Genomic DNA, 12,225 nt, shown 5'->3' with positions numbered 1-12,225 from the left:
AAAAATAAGAAAAAAGATAAAGAAAAGAATTATGAATAGGATTTCTTACCTTTGTGGTGGTCAGCAGAAGGCGAATACTGTATTCCCCCTAGCAAGATCGGAAGTTCGCACACCTCTTTCATATTTAGCTATTATGTCTTTCTTAAAGGCAATAGTTGCACGAACAACTTTTCTTTTTTCACCTGTCCTGCTTGCACTGACCTTCTTCGGAGGCATAGTTAGGGGCTAAAACACTCCGTTCACCGATATTAAAAGCGAAAGCAAAAAGAGGCAAGTGCGCACGTGATAACAGTTGGTCACGAGGGGTGGGGGCGATCTACACGGCCTACACCCGTACGCCACTCAGCATCGCACCCTAGCGTATGCACTCAGGCATTACCGGCGTTCGAACTCCGAATTTTTGACCGAACAGCGAAGCAAGAATTTCTCAAAATTTTCGGTCGAACACCGATTTGTTCGAACAGAGAGGCGTTCGAAAACCGAGGTTAAGGGTTGGGTAGGGTTACTTTAACTAGATTACTTTCAATTACTTTTGGATTACTCCAATACCAAATATGCTAATAAAAGACAAAAGAAACTAAATATGAATAAAATAATGTCTCACAACACGTGGTAAGCTTTCTCTCCTGGCTTTGATCTCTTTGATCTCCGGCAAAACTAACATAAAATGCGACAGAAACAAAATGAAAATAAATCCAAACAGCTAGCTAACATCATTTTTGCCGTTCCATGTATTCTGTTACTCCCCAAGCCTGCACGAAATTGAGTCATTTTATTCATATTTACTTTCTTTTGTCTTTTATTAGCATATTTGGTATTGGAGTAATCCAAAAGTAATTGAAAGTAATCCAGTTAAAGTAACTCCACCCAACCCTGCCGAGGTTCCACTGTACTATGACTCTGTGGAAACACGCGACGTAAACAACTCGGGTTAGAGCTGAAACCTTCAAGACCGAAAAAGGTTTCAGGTGTGCGTTGCGCAACCAAAGCTAAATCCCCCGCATGGCTCGCGTTTGGTCTGTGACGGGTTCAAGCAACACGAAGCTGCAATAAAACATTTTCTACAGTTCCACGGTACCTTCCCTGTCCAACCAGCGTTCGCAATTGAGCGGAAGTCGATGGCTTCCTTTCTCTCTTGATATATCGACAGCTATTATCATCGACTTGACAAGATGGACGACGGGGGGGTCCTCATTACGCCCGTCTTCCACAGCGAGGTGACAATATGTGTCTGAGGACCGGATGAGCGTGCATTGGAGCAACTAGCAATCACCCCCGATGGAAATACAGGGGGGCTAATGATTATAGCGGCAGATGCCATGAGTCCATTTTGTGCCCTTTAGCGCCATCATGCCCTCAAGTGGATGATAAAACAATCCTCCCGAGAGTGTTGGGACGCTCCAGCTCTGCTTGAGGCAAAGTGTGAACCCAAAGTGGCTTAAAATCGACAGTGCGTGACCAACGAGGCTGGCGAATAATCAGGGGCCGAGAAATGAGGCGTTCGGGGCCCTGGGATATGCTGAATCTTGCCAAGAGTTTTCAAAACGTAGACCGGTCTGCCGGACTAGTGGGTTAAAGAGAAAGAAAAAGAGAGATAAAGAAATAAGAGAGGGAGGGAAACAAAGAAAAAGGAAGAGAGGGAGCTAGCATGAGAAACAAAAGATTAAAAGATGTAAGAGAGGGGGAAAAGTATGGGAGAGGAAGAAAGAAATCCAAAGAGAAATAGAAAGACAAAGAGAGGAAAGAGAAAAGAAAGCGCCAAGGGTAGGAAGAGAAAAGAGAGAAAAGGAAAACAGGAAGTTTGAGCAAAAGAAGTTAAAAACACACAGAGAGAGAAAGAGACAAAGAGCAACAAAGGAAGAGAAAAAGAGAGGCACATAGAGTGAAAGAGACAGAGAGTGGGAGAAAGGGGGTGGAAAAGAGAGAGAGAAAGAAACACAAGAGATAAAAAGTTGGGAGAGAGGGGGCAAAGAACGGGAGAGGAAGAAAGAAATACCCTACCTAATAGATTTGTTTTTTTCAGTTTTTGTTTCAGTATATAATAAAGTATTTCATTGTAAAATCATTGTAAAATAAAATGGTGGTTTCTTTTCACAGATTTTGCCTAACCCTTGCTGTCAACAAGGGATTACTGTAAAATCCATTGAAAGAGGGGACACAAACAAAAGGGGGTAGAGAAAAAGAGAAAAGGAAAGAATGAGAGCGAAAAAGAGAAGTAAAAATGAGAAAGACAAATAGAAAGAAAGAAAGACAAAAGAGAAAGAGAAAGAAAGAGGTAGAGAGCAAAAGAAGTAAAAATTGAACAGGAAAAAGAGAAAATACAGAAAAAAATAGGAGAAAGAAATAGAAAGAGAAAGAATAAAGAGAGAAATAAAGAGAAAGAAAATGTGCAGTCCCTTCGCAAAGTTTCTTTATTTTCTTCATGTTGAGGTTTTTGAGTTTTTCCTTGCCTTCATGTAGGTTTAAGATCAGGGGACCGTGTAATAGTCGTCTGTAGTCTGTAATAGTCTGTGCAGCCCTTTGAGACTCTTTGTGATTAAGGGCGAAGAGAACAAGATAGAGATAGAGAGAGAGGAAGGTAAGAATGAGAAAGAGAGAGAGGGGGGAGGGAAGGAGGGGAGAAGAGAGAGAGAGAGAGAGAGAGAGAGAGAGAGAGAGAGAGAGAGAAGGAGACAGAGATAAAGAGAGAGAGGAGGGAGGATGGCAGGTAGGGAGAGAGAGAAAAAGAGAGAGATAGAAAAAAGAGAGAGAGGGAGAGCAAGAGAGAGAGGGAGAATGAGGGATGAGGGGGAAAGAGAGAGAGAGTAGGGAGTGAAAAAGAGAAAAAGAAAGAGAGAGAGAGAGAGAGAGAAAGAGAGAGGGAGAGAAAGAGAGGGAGTGAGACAAAGAAAAAGAGAGAGGGAGAAAAAGAGAGAGAATAATAGAGAGAGGGAGAGCAAGAGAGAAAAAGAGAAGGATAAATAGAGAGAGAGGAGGGAGACAAAGTAAAAGAGATAGAGAGAGAAAGATAGAGAGAATGAGAGAGAGGGAGAGCAAGTGAGAGAGAGAGTGAGAGAGGAAGGGGAAAGGGAGAGAGAGAGGAGAGATGGAGGAAGAGAGAAAGAAAGAGAGAGAGAAAGAGAGAGATGTAAAGAGAGGGGGGGAGGGAAAGGGAGGAAGAGAAAGAGAGAGAGAGAAAGAGAGAGAGAGAGATAAAGAGAGAGAAAGAAAGAGAGGGAGAGCAAGACAGAGAGAGAGAGGGGGAAACTGGAGCCCATCACACCCAACGCCAGGCAGTGGACAGGGGATACTCCGGACTGTTTGCAAACCAATCATAAGTCACATAGAGACAGACCGCCCTTCACTCACACACTCATTCAGACTCGCTTATCAACCTGCCATTATTTTGGGGGGGGGGGGGGGGGCGTGATGGGAAACCAACGTGCTTGGTGAAAACCCGCTCAATCATGGGGAGAACATGCAAATGCCTGATAGGGAGGCTGGTATGGAGTTTTCAATAGGCTTGTATCTGGGATTAAACAGAATCTCGGATGTGCTAACCACTTAATAATTCTCCCCTAAATTGCATCCATCCATCCATTATCTGCACCGCTTATCATCAGTAGGGTTGCGGGGGTGCTGGAGCCCATCCCAGCTGTCCTAGGGCAGTGGGCAGGGGACACAGAAACAGACAACTCATTCGCCCATTCACACCAAGGGACAATTTGGAACTGAACATGCATGTTTGTGGAATGTAGAAAGAAACCGGAGTGCCCGGAGGAAACCCACACAAGCACAGCGAGAACATGCAAACTCCATACAGGAAGATTCATCCCATGACCACTCAGTTGCTGTGCTGTATGTCAAATTAAAATCATGTTTCAAAACATAAGAATACGGAAAAATACAAAAAAATCAAGTATGAGCATATTCAGCCAAAGGAGAGAAAGACAGAGGGACAGAGAGAGCCAACAAGACAGAGAGAGAAAGAGATAGAGAGAGGCAGACATAAATAGAATTGTCTTTCTTGTCTTTAATATGAATTTAGTGAAGAGTGATTTCACCCAAAACAGCAGATGGGTGGTTCAGGGTTCAAGTCCAGCTACCGCGACCGCCCTGTGGGAAGTTTGCATGTTCTCCCCATGTCTGCATGGGTTTCCTTCAGGCATTCCGGTTTACTCCTGCATTCCCAAAAACATGCATGTCAGGTGAATTGGCCTGTCCCTAGGTGTGAGTAAGTGAATGTCGTTGTGTCCCCTGCCCACTGCCCGAAGATAGCTGGGATGGGCTCCAGCGACACCCGTGACCCTACTGTGGATAAGTGGTGCAGATAATGGATGTTTTCAACGAGAATAGACACGCTAATTAAGGATGTACATGTCATAAAAAAACAAATTTAAAAAGAAAGACATATGATAAAAAATAGCATAGACAATATTTACAATGCTGTGCTTTTAGACGGACATTCAGAAAGAACGAGAGAGAGACGGAAAAGGAGAGAGACAGAGAATCAGAGAGAATGAAAATGGTGAGAAAAAGAGACTGAGCGAATGAGATATAGACATAGAGCAGAAGTGTCAAACTGGTTTTAGCTGGGGGCCACAAATGCTATAAAAAATCTCCCGGGGGCCGGACGAGTAAATTTAAGGGAAAGAGAGAGGGAGAAAAAGAGAGAGAGGGAAAGAGAGAGCGATAAACAGATAGGGAGAACAAGGGAGACAGAGTAACAGTGAGAGAAAAAGAGAGAGCAGAATAGAGATATGAATGGAGGAGAAGGGGGAAATGAATATAGAGAGAAAAAGAAAGTGAAAAAAGAGAAAGATAAAAAGAATAAGAGAAGTGAAACGACAGAAAGAAAAACAGTCAGCAGGAGAAAAAGAGACAAAGTGAGGCGAGAGAGAGAGAGGTCAAAAAAGGGAAAGAAAGAGGGTGGGAAAGAAAGAGAAAAATAGAAAGAAAGAGTGTAAATTAGAGAGAGAAAATAGAAAGAGAGCAAGCCAGAGAAAAAGAAAGAGCTAGAGAGTGAAAGAGAAATGGACAAAAGAGAAAAAAGAGAGAGAGAGTGTGAACAGGAGAAAGAAAAAGAGGGAGAAAAAAATAAAAAAGAAGTGAGTCAGAGAGAAATGGAGAAATACCACCACAATTGTTTTGCAAGTGATAACTAGCTTTGGTGACATCCGGTGGAAATATTTAAAACAACAACTCATTTTCCTCTTGCGCTTCTCTCACTGCTGTCTTGCGGGCCGGATTTAAACCATTGCTGGGCCTGATCCAGCCCGCGGGCCGCCTGTTTGACACCAGTGACATAGAGACAATAAGAAACGAAGGAAAGTGAGGGACAGAGAAAGGAAGACAGACAAAAATAGACATAGTCAGGGAGACAGACGGTGACATGGAGAGAAAGGAGAGTGAGAAACAGAGAGTAAATGAGAGAATAGCAGAGCGATAGAAAGGCAGAAAAAACGGTTGAAAGAATAAGAAATGGAGACGGAGAGAGAATGAAAAGAAGAATGAGTGAGCGAGAGACGGAGAGATAATGAGAAAAATGTGGGTCAGAATGAGAACGACAGAATGAGAGAGATTTAAAAAGTGAATACAAGATCAAGAGACAGAGACAATGAGCAAATCAGTTGGAGAGAGAGAGAGAGAGAGATTGAGAAAAGGACAGTGGTGACAGTGAAAGAATGGGAGGTAGAGAAAGAGAGGGAATGAGAAGTAAATAAAAAGAACGAGAGAAAGAGAGAGTGGCACAGAAAGATAACGAGAGATAATGAGAGAGAAAGAATGAGGGACAGAATGAGAAAGGTAAAATGAGAGATATATATTAATGGAGAATGCAAGATTGAAAGATGGGAAAAATTCTCTCTCTCTCTTTTTCATTCTCTCATTCATCAGGGGGAGAGAAGTAGAGAAAAAGAGAAAGATAAAAAGCAAAAGAGAGAAAAGAAAAGAGACAAAAAGAGAGACCAAAGAGAGATATAAAGATGGTGATGAAGAACAAAAAGAGAAAGAGTGAGGACAAGAGAGAAAGAGAGTAATTAAAAAAAGAGAGAGAAGGGGGCCAAAAGAGAAAGAGAGAGAATAAAGAGACAAATTAGGGAACAAAGATAGAGATAAATAAAGTGAATAAGAAAAACAGAGAGAATGAGAGAGAAAGGGAGTGGGAGAGGGAGAGAGATTGAAATAGAGATAGATAAAGAGAAAAATAGAGCGAAAATGAGAGAGAAAGAGAAAGAGAAAATGAAAGAGAAAATGAAAGAGACAAAAATAGAACAAAAATGGAGATAAAGAAAGAAAGTACAAAAAGACAAAGAAAGAAAGGGAAAGAGAGAGAAAATGAAAGACAAAGAGACAAAGAGAGAGAGAAAGAAACAGAGAAAGAACAAAAAGTGAGGTAAGATAAAGAAAGAGAGAGAGAGGGGGAGGGAGGGAGAGGGAGGGAGAGAAAGATAAAAGGGAAAGAGAAAGAGAAAAGGAAAGAGACAAAAAGAGAACAAGGAGAAAGATAAAGACAGAAACAACAAAAAGGGGAAGAAAGAGAGAAAGAGAAAGAGAAAGAGAAAGAGAAAGAGAAAGAGAAAGAGAAAGAGAAAGAGAAAGAGAAAGAGAAAGAGAAAAGGAAAGAGACAAAAAGAGAACAATGAGAGAGAAAAAGAAAGAAAAAACAAAAAGACAAAGAAAGAGAGAGTAAGAAACAAAAACAAAAGGTGAGAGAACGAGAGTGAGAGAGAGAGATTGAGAGAAAGAGAAAGGGAAATAGAAAGAGAAAGAGAGAGAGAAAGTGATAGAGAAAGAGAAAAGGAAAGAGACAAAAAGAGAACAAGGAGAAAGATAGAGAAAGAAACAACAAAAAGACAAAGAAAGAGAGAGTAAGAAACAAAAACAAAAAGTGAGAGAACGAGAGTGAGAGAGAGAGATTGAGAGAAAGAGAAAGGGAAATAGAAAGAGAAAGAGAGAGAGAAAGTGATAGAGAAAGAGAAAAGGAAAGAGACAAAAAGAGAACAAGGAGAAAGATAGAGAAAGAAACAACAAAAAGACAAAGAAAGAGAGAGTAAGAAACAAAAACAAAAAGTGAGAGAACGAGAGTGAGAGAGAGAGATTGAGAGAAAGAGAAAGGGAAATAGAAAGAGAAAGAGAAAGTGATAGAGAAAGAGAAAAGGAAAGAGACAAAAAGAGAACAAGGAGAAAGATAGAGAAAGAAACAACAAAAAGACGAAGAAAGAGAGAGTAAGAAACAAAAACAGAAAGCGAGAGAGAGAGAAAAAGAGAGAGAGACAGAAAGAGAAATAGAAAGAGAGTGTGAGAGAGTGACAGGGAGAGCGAGAGAGAGAGAGGGCGAGAGAGTAAGAAAGATAAAGAGAAAGAGAGAGAGAGGTGAGTCCAGAGCCAGATTATCAATGCGCATGCTCCCTCGCCGACGCCGCGGGAGGTGGAGATGGCGAATAGCAAGATCGCAGCGCCTCACTCAGCGACTGAAGCGGTCGCTGAAGGCTGCTATGAGAACCCTGACAGAACATGAGACACTGACCCAGTCCCAAGGCGACTAGTACGGTAAGCGGCTTTTGCTTTCGCTCCTCGCATGCGCTCTTTCTATCGATCGCCTGATCTCTTTCCGCTTTCCCAGATGAAAACACTCCCCCCGATGCGAGTCCGTCGGTTACGCGCCCCTGCTTAAATCTGCTGCAGCCCGCAGCACCTTGATAGCAGCACGACGGTTTCTTGTCCGCCTTTTTCGTCAGCGTGCATAAAAATCCCAATCTGGGATGGAGAGAATCCGGATGAGTACTGGTTTTGATGGAAAGGGGCTAGGGGCGTCAACGTACCCCAAGACCTGCTAAGGCAGGGGTGTCAAACTCATTTGAACTCGGGGGCCACACGATAGAACAAACATTCTGTCGGGGGCCGGACGAGTAGATTCAAGAGAAAGAAAACGAGAGATAAAGAAATAAGAGAAAGAGGGAGAGAAAAGAAGAGAGGGCGGGACAAAGAAAGAAAAGGAGAGAGAGGGAGAGACAAAAGATCAAAAGTCGTGAGAGAGGAGGAAAAGAAAGGGAGAGGAAGAAAGAAATCCAAAGAGAAATAGAAAGACAGAAGGAGAGAAAAGAGAAAATAAAGCGCAAAGGGTATAAAGAGAGAAAGAGAGAAAAGGAAAAAAGGAAGTTAGAGCAAAAGAGTTAAAGAGACAGAGACAGAATGGGAGAAAAGGGGTGGAAGAGAGAGAGAGAGAGAGAGAGAGAGAGAGAGAGAGAGAGAGAGAGAGAAAGAAATACAAGTACAGTGTCTTTGTTCGAGGCACCTGGCTTTGGCAACATCAAGTTGACATATTTCAACCTGCAGCTTGTTTTTCTCTTGCGCTTCTCTGAGTGTTGTCTCGCGGGCCGGATTCAATCCCTTAGAATAGAATAGAATAGAATATACCTTTATGGTCATTGTTACAAAATGGGTTAACATATTGTGACAACGAAATTGGGCATGACGCTCCAGTTTCACACATTCACAGTGAGGTAAAAAAGCCAAGAAGATAAAGGAACAGAGAAGATATGGTTATAAAACAAGGAGGATAAGGCTTTAGTTATAATTTACATGATATTTACACAAGAAATGACCTTTCTACACAAAAAGCCATAGAAGCAACACTAAATGGAAGTTCTATATTTAAGAGAGCGCCGCCTCATATATTTTGAGACAAAATCCAAGTGCTGTATAAAAACATCGCGTACGAGACAGTAAAATCCCAACTCATTTAAAAATATAGTTTGCAATGTAGTTATGGCTATTGGTGTGTGATTGTGTGTAGCTCAGGAGGTAAAGCGCTTGTCTTGAGATCAGGAAGTCACGGGTTCGATTCCCAGCTAATGCCCCCTTTTGGCAGGTAGTGGCTGATGCTGATAGTGGTGTGTGAATGTGTGTGTATCGGTAAGCTCATTATAAAGCGCTTTGGGAGATCTTCAGTAACTTGATCCATGAATTTTAGTCCCTTCTCAAGGTTTCTTCATTTTCCTCATGCTGAGGTTTTTGAGTTTTTCCTTGCCCTCATGTAGGTTTTAGATCAGGGGATGCTGTCATAATTGTGGTCCGTGCAGTCCTTTGAGACTCCTTGTGATTAAGGGTGTCACAAATAAACATTTCAATAAACATATTTATCAGATGCCCTGCCACTGGCTGGCAACCAGTTCAGGGTGTCCCCTGCCCACTGCCCAGAGATGGCTGGGATGGGCTCCAGCACCCCCGCGACCCTACGGAAGATAAGCGGTGCAGCTAATGGATGGATGGATGGATATTTATCAGATTGAATGAAAAATTAAACATTTAGAGCGAACCATTTTAAGTTTTCCAACACATACTGCATTATCAAATTTTGTGGCTAAAAAGAGGTACATAATGCAAAACCAATTGTACGGAATTTATCGACTAAAAAAATACAAGATGAAATAGAACATGTAGCTGTATATGTCACGAACCAGGAACGGAGACGGGACCCAAAGAATGAAGGAAGGGCTTGCACCCACGATCCGGTCGGTCACATGTAGCAGATCGCTAGGAACGCGGAAGTGGCGAGGAAAAAAACAGGTCCATGGCCGGGACGGAGGAGCAAAAACGTAAACGGGTTCAGAAAAAGGTCGGCAACAGGAATCAGACGGAGAACAGGGCAGGATAGAGTCAGGAGTCAAAAGAGCTGGCCTTGCGTGTAGCTAAGGTTCACAGACGATCCGACAAATGATGACAGGAAGGTGGGGGTTGAAAAGGAGGCAGGGAGCCAATCAGCGCCCAGGGCTGTTGGCGCCAAGGAAAGGGCACAGGTGCCTCGCATCAGTAATCATGACAGTATGTGAAAAAATGGATAGGCTTATATTATCTTCTTTCCCCTTGTATTGGTTTCGAGACTGGTATCGGCAGTCGAATCAATCAATAAATCTCCATTTTCTTTAACCCAACTCTGAAAGCTTTCCCATACCTGCCTTCAATGGGCCCTGCGGAGTTTTTATGAAGACCTTGGGGTCATGGGGAAGACCAGTATGCTGCACAGTTCACCCTCAACATAATGAAGCTAACGACCAAGAATAACTAATAGCAGCATTCAACCAAAATGGCGTTTTCAAGCGGGCTAAATAATTCAATCCGAGACATATCATGCACTAAATAATTGAGGCCCAAGCTGTTAAAGGAACGTTCTAACCCGATTTGCATGATTATAAGATTTTTTCAGCCAGTGAAGCTGACATTATTCCGATACAGCGTCGATAATAACGAAAAACTAGCATGATGAACTAGCATGAGTGCTCTCGAGCAGCGTTTGAATCCCGTGACGGGGAAAGCACTTTTGGGGACGACGCCAAAAAACATTGATAATTCAGTGGGGACTTATGGAGTTGCTGTTCATTATTTGCTCTCCCAGATTAGACGGATCGATCCGAATATTGATAGTATCAATCAGTGTTCCCCCTAAACTGCGCGAGTGCGCAATTGCGCACTGCTCGCACATTCTCTGCGCACAAGAAAATCTAGCCGGCGCACAAAAATGAGGGCTCAAAATTATTAATTAAGAAGCGACTCAAGTCAAAGTTACAGTGCATGAAGGTAAAAATACACAGGTTCCCCTGACGTTGTGTCCTAAATGTGGTATTTTGAAGTCAATGTGGTACGAAGTTGAAAAGTAAAGTCAGTAGAGTTTGTCGAGAACCGGCTTCTTCGGCTCGGCTCACTAAAAGGAACCGGCTCTTTCGGGTCCTAAACGGCTCTTCGGGTTGTTTTTGCTTCTTTAATCCCAACATGACCAAATTTTATGTAAGATTATGCACAAAATGACTTAAAGGAAGGGGGGGGGAATAGAACAAAAAAGAAAAAAATACAGAAATGAAAAAGTAGTGAAAAGCTGAGAACAAAAAGAAACAAAAGGAAGAGAAAAAAGAAGGAAAAATTTAGAAAAATAGAAAAGAAAGAAATGTAGGAAAAAGGTAAACAGAGAACAAAAAGAAAAAGTAACAGCTCGGAAAAATAAACACAATGACATTTTTTTAAAGGAATTGAAAAAAAAATTGAAAAAAAACCACAGAAAAAAGAAGAAAAAGTTTGTGTTGCATTCAAATAATTTCCAATTATATCAAGTAAATCTTGTTGCCAACATTGTACTTCCACTAAAACATGTGATTAAGTACAGTTCTGTATCTTACAACCGACTCAATAAGCCCCCAAAAATGTTAATATTATGCCACAAAATATATCAGGAAATAAAAAGAAATGGATATCTTGTGAAAGAATTGAAGTACAAACGATGTTTGTAGGCCGTACAACCCGTCAATTCATTCAAAAGAGAAAAATAATTTTGCATTGCCGGAAACTCAGCAAAATGTTCCTTGATGTCAAGTTTTGGACATGTTTGATATTTAATTATCTTGCCACACTTGGGATTATGGTTGCTCACTCTAGTTTCATGCGTTGCTCACTGACTTTGTGTGAACGCTCACACCCGTGGAAAATTAGAGGGAACATTGGTATCAATTCAAAGTAAGAACTTGGATCGACACTTTACTCTTCCACCATTTTCCTTTAAGCTACGCTTCTCTACGTACTGTAGATAGCACAGCTCTTCTAACTCCCACCCAACCTCCTCGGCCACTCACTAAGTTTACGCCTGAGTCATAAGTGATAGGCACACTGTTAGCATCCTGCCTGGCAGGCAGAAGAGAGTGCCAAATCTACATGGTCACCTTAACAGAAGCTAAAAATGACACGGTGTGGACATTTTTCAACGATAGTAAAGGACAATGCAAGGTGTAATTTCTTGTGGTAAAATGGTCTGCTACTGTGGCAACAACACAAATTTTCATAAAGCGACAAAAAAATCTCCATAAAGCAACGAGCTGCAACCAAAATATGTACAGTCCTATGGCAACAGAGCCAATGAAAGACAATCTGCACTCTTTTTGGTTTACTAACTTTATTTTAATATTGTGCAATGGAATGTGTTTTATTCTCTGCTTGACATTGTTGTACAGCAGGTGTGTCAAACTCATTTTAACTCTGGGGCCACACGATAGAACAAACATTCTGTCGGGGGCCGGACTAGTAGATTTAAGAGAAAGAAAAAGAGATAAAGAAATAAGAGAATGAGGGAGGGAAAAGGAGAGAGCTCGGGACAAAGAAAGAAAAAGAGAGAGAGGGAGAAAGCATGAGAAACAAAAGATACAAAATTTTGAGAGAGGGGGAAAAGAAAGGGAGAGGAAGAAAGAAATCCAAAGAGAAATA

General features: G+C 41.7%; 1 protein-coding gene across 2 annotated transcripts in view; it reads left to right on the top strand.

Moving 5' to 3' along the window:
* The first annotated feature begins 7,394 nt into the window (after positions 1–7,394).
* LOC148356619 (sodium/calcium exchanger 1-like) overlaps positions 7,395–12,225 on the top strand; it is a 124,500-nt gene continuing 119,669 nt past the window's right edge. For both annotated transcript variants that reach the window (XM_088348661.1, XM_088348662.1), the window contains exon 1: positions 7,395–7,530. The gene's annotated coding sequence lies outside the window, so the exon portion shown is untranslated. The remainder of the gene's footprint in view (positions 7,531–12,225) is intronic.

This window comes from Urocampus carinirostris, chromosome 11 (assembly GCF_059441175.1).
Source record: "Urocampus carinirostris isolate Australia breed hairy pipefish chromosome 11, RoL_Ucar_1.0, whole genome shotgun sequence".
NCBI lineage: Eukaryota > Metazoa > Chordata > Actinopteri > Syngnathiformes > Syngnathidae > Urocampus > Urocampus carinirostris.
This window is presented reverse-complemented; position numbering and strand designations above follow the sequence as displayed.